The 5,224-nt window shown below is 34.5% G+C and overlaps 1 pseudogene; it reads right to left on the reverse strand.

Moving 5' to 3' along the window:
- Nucleotides 1-631: 631 nt before the first annotated feature.
- On the reverse strand, nucleotides 632-1,911 carry LOC145102195 (acyl-CoA--sterol O-acyltransferase 1 pseudogene; annotated as a pseudogene).
- Between the last annotated feature and the right edge of the window lie 3,313 nt (nucleotides 1,912-5,224).

The following is a 5,224-nucleotide window of genomic DNA, read 5'->3' on the forward strand; positions in this document are numbered from 1 at the left end:
ACAAAGGAAGTGGAAAGGCATCCCACGGTCACAATTGGATGATAGTTTACAATGTAAACTTTAGCATTGCTATTGCCACCTGCTGCGCGCACAAGTTGGTAAAGAAAAAACATTAAAACGAGGTCTACTATTAAAATGCATCCGTAATTATATTACGAAACAGCGTTTAAATTATTTTCTTATATATATTAAATGTTTTAAATAACTATTTTAATTCTAGAAACTAAAGCGGGGACAACGAGATACGAGATTTGCCAGATGTTTGTGATTTTCTGAGCTTAAATACTACATTTAATTGTTCTGTTTTCAATTATTAATTAAGCATACGTACGTAAATAAGCGTAAAACAAAATTCGTAAGTTAGCGTAGTGTTTTGGTTATTTCGGGCCATATCAAATAAGATCAACCAACACTTCAATTACATCAAAGTCTAGACTCAACCATGTACAATTGGTCAGAATATATATTATTTTTAATTCTATTGTCATTCATTAAGATATGGTGTAAGAATTAATGATGAGTGATGGTCTTCTAGACTTTACTACCATTTAGTCTCAACGCTAACATGCAGGAGGTAAATTACAATAATCTAATATATATCCCCTATCGTTATTTACTCAAGATCACCCAGTAATTCAAGGATAGTTCAATATTATATTTGAATCGCCCAGTAACATTACATTACCTTTGTAAATTAGTAAAAAAAAACCATTTAAAGTGCGATTAACTGATTATAAGATACAAATCTACCAAATACACGGTTGATGTTATTATTGGCACTTTCACATAATAGGGCATGCATACTCATTGGGGCTAAGAATTTGACCACTCTTAAGAAACCCTATAAACGCCATGAACTCTCTACAAGACTTAGCATACGGATCTATTCGCAAGAAAGGTGGGAAGAACAGCCAAAAGCTAGTAATCATCACAAATGACAAAGTTAACGTTCGAGCGACAACTGGTGATGGTTGTAAACGCTGTCCCATGGTTTTCTTGATCACAATCTCGATTCCAACACAAACACCTTGAATTACAAAGAAGCTGGTGAATTCCCCTGTTGGCCTTAGTCGCCCAAGATGGTAAAAGATCAACTCATGCACTACTCCAGACACTAGAAACGTCGCAAAAACTGCAGGCACTGATACCCATCTTTCAGGAACCAGATGGCTAAAGATGACACGCGAAGGATGGTAGACTGTAGGGCGTAGTATGCTAGACGCCATGAGGTTCCACCTTTTCCCCCAAAAGTTTTGCACCGATGTAGCATGGTGAGGCTCATCAAACTGTGGCTCGAGTTCAACCCCAACGATTGTTCGAGCTAAAGAAGCTGTCAAGGCTAACAAGAGTTCAAGCATGAAGAAGAGATAGTATGCATATAGAGATGTGGTTAGTAAAGGGTGAAAACGGTCTTTGTAACTGTACGCCTTAAGTGTAACGATAAACAGTAGAACCCTTGGAACATAGTCTTTAGGGGATTTCTTGTTCTTGGTGATCTGGTTAGATACTTTTTCTCGATTTCTTATGATCTTGATTGGAAGGCATGCCGTAAATACGAAGTGAGATATAGGTAGATGTGGATACGAACATAAAGGACCTTTACCAAAGGCGTAAAGCATGAGCTTGAAGCTTCCAAGCCATGATATGAAGAAAGAGGTTAGACCGCAGAAGAACATGGTGTGGAGATTTAAGGGAAGAAATAGGAAGAGACATATGACTGGAAATAGCGCCAAGAATCTAGTTGTACCTTCACCAATGAACATCCCAACGCCATGGCAATAGAGAAGAGATGCCAAAGCTATACTCCAATCTAGTATTAGATTGTGCACTTCTCCTTCCATATCTAGATCTATTTTCTCAGTTTTGTATACTTTGTTTGTTCTCGCAGCACAAGTATTTAATCAGTGGTAGAGAAATATATAACACTCAATATATAACTGGTAATATTGCCACATCATCATCCGTTAGATACTTGGATTCTTGTAAAATCGTCTAACTATTGGTCATTTGCTGGGCCCCAGCTTTTGGACTACTAACTTATGTATTAGGGCCTGATATGTCTCTCAAAATGAGATATGATCTCTATTATTATTTGAAAAGATAAATTAAATATTCTCCTCTTTAATCTTCCTAATTATCTTCCTACCTAATAAAAATGACACGTCTTATATTTGGATAAGATTAATAATATTTTAATACGTTTGTCATCATTTTGAAACAGATAGGAAGATATGTAGGAAGAAAAGTAAAAAAATATTTAATTTCTTTTCAAGAAAATAACAGAACACGGAAACTGTCAAAAAGATAATATAATTAAATCTCTACAAAAATTTCAATTATTTTAAGAAAAATTTACTATTTTTTTAAACGGTAAATATATTAAACTACAACTAATTTTTCTTCATATGTCTATGACAGGACCTGAACTCTAGACCTCAAGGAGGGATGACAACTATTAAATCTTATATTTTATTTTTTTAAATAGAAAAACCTAAAAAACGGACAAATTTCTTCACTTTAGCCGTTTTGAGTTTTTGACTTGTTCTGCTCCATACGTCATGAGGTCAAATCGTTAATATTCCTAAAATAACTAGACTTTTCTATAGATTTTTTCAACATTTGTAATAACTTATAAACATATTTTTATGTATTTTTTTAAATATTTTTATATATTTTCATGTATTTATTTGATTTTTAAGTTTTTATGTAGTTTTTAATGTTTTTATATATTTTAAATGTATAAACATATTTTTTACGTATTTATATAAATTTTTAAGTATTTTTATATACTTTTATGTATTTTGTTAAAATTTTCATGTATTTATGTTTTTAAATATTTTTATATAGCCTTTTTAAAATATTTTTATGTTTTTAAAATGTATAAATGAATTTTTAACGTATTTCTATGTGTTTTTCTAAAAATATTTTAATGTATTATGATACTTTTTTTTACATATATTTTTACTTCAAATTTCATTGTAAGCTGATTATTATACTTTGTAAATGAATAAAAAAACACTAGAATACTTGAAACAAAAATTATTCAAAGACTATCCTTAGCCATCAATGTCATTTTTGCAAGTAATTCTTCCATATTTTCTTGAATTCGGTTTGTAGATGAATAAAGTTTATGAATATCATTGTCGTTAATAGAGATATTCGTAAATTTTGTTCATCTACAAATTGAATTGAAGAAAAAAAAACTAGAAAAATTTGCCTAGAAAAATGACATTGGTTATTAATGATTGTTTTTGAAAAACGTTTGTTTTGAAGTACTATAGTTTTTTTCTTCATTAAGAAGCTCTAATAGTCAGCTTAAATGAAACTTGAAATTAAAAAAAAAACATAAATACATAAAAAAAAATGCCAAAATACATAAAAATACTTCAAAAATAGACAAAATTGGAAAATTGGTCCATGTGGTTTGCAAAAAACTATGGATAAGATCAAAAAAGTTTTCAACTTGCATGAAAAGTCCTAAATCAGATACTTCCTATGGTTTTAGTCCCTGGAGAACTTAAAATGACCGTTTTACCCTTTTAATTTATTTTTTGTATTTTTAATGTATTTCTTTTAATACTTTATCAATTAAAGATAAAAAAAACCCAAAAGATTGGATCATCCCCATTCCCACCCTCGTCCCTTCCCCTTCTTTCCATCAATCTCTCTCTCTCTCTCTCTCATACACACACACACGACATTTAACACAATATGCTCTTCATCAGGGTTCTTTAGGTTCTCCCATCAATATCTTTATTTTCACACACTAAAACACAAACACACATAGAAAAATTCCAACTAATAATTGTCATGTGTTAGTTTAATTTTCTTTGGGTTCTTATAATTTTTAGTATGTGCGTATGCGTTTTTCATTTTTGGTGTGTATGTGTGTTTATAGTTTTCATCAGTAATCAACAGCCCTTGAAGTTCAACTCAATAGAGACTAGAGACGTTTATCTTGATCGTTATTTCCCTCTCGCGATCTATATTCTCCAACGATTCTTATCTCGTCCATTATCTCTAATCATTAAAAAACTTCAGCAATTTCGAGGTTTTGCGAAAAGAGTAGAAGAAGTTTTGTAACATCCCAAATTTTGAGTCCAAAAATTTCTTTAAAAAAAAGATTACTAATTCATAGCGTTAAGTCATTCGAACATACAAAAGGGTTTATATGACAAATCGTAGTTTCATTTCCAAAACACATGTTTAATTATCAGAGTAAACATCCCAGGTTAACTTGCCATGGTGTGTGTGCTGCAACCCTCCCAAGCTCCCCTTCTAAAAACTGAATACCTAAAACCAAAACTAAAAACCGTAAGCACGAAGCTTAGTGAGTTCCCCAACCTACCACATACCATTCATATCTACTGATCCATAGATGCCATACATGATACTGAGCACATATCCACATACTGCAAATAATGGGCCACGCCTGCTACTTCGGGCCTCGCCTGCTACAACGGCCCTGCCGCTCCAGGCCCCGCCTAGTTTTGAGCCCCGCTCGGATACATATCTGTTTCTCTTAGGCCCCACCTGTCTCTGGGCCCCACCCGCTAACATATACTAACACATAAACATACCACAACACATAAGCGAACATATACTACTGAATCCTGTTCTAAGGCCTCGCCTATCTTCGGCCTCGCCCTTGTCCTGCTACTGATGAGTCGTGAAACCCCGTCCACACTCCTTCTGATAGTGAGATACGGGCCGAGCTCACACTCACTCCTTTCCTAACTTGGGCCTCGCCCCCTGCTCTACTGCTAATGAGATATGGAACACCACCATACTCTACTATTGGAGAGATACGGGGCCTTGCCCACACTCACCTCCCTACCAGGCACATACATGTATCACACAGACAACAAGTATAACTAACATACAAACCATTCTTTGGGCACCCGCCCGCTAACATTGGACCTTGGTCCCGAATGCCATACTAGCATACTATGCCTAGGGCTAACCCTCGGGTCTTCCTACTCATAACTACATGGGCCAACATTATGGTCGTAGACCCACTCACACAAAGGGAAACTCAGCTATACTGCTGGACTTGCAGATGACTCTCTGGCTGTTGTCCGACAATTCTCTGAACCGCTGCTCTACTAGCTCCCTGAGCTACTAATATTAATATAACACTTAGTCCCAAACTGAACTCTAGAAGTCAAACTAAGTCAACTCTTGTCCAAGTCAAAGTCCTGGTCAAAGTCAACCTTCCAGGTTG

This window comes from Lactuca serriola, chromosome 4, assembly GCF_051521515.1.
Source record: "Lactuca serriola cultivar US96UC23 chromosome 4, Lser_US96UC23_V15, whole genome shotgun sequence".
NCBI classification, from domain to species: domain Eukaryota; kingdom Viridiplantae; phylum Streptophyta; class Magnoliopsida; order Asterales; family Asteraceae; genus Lactuca; species Lactuca serriola.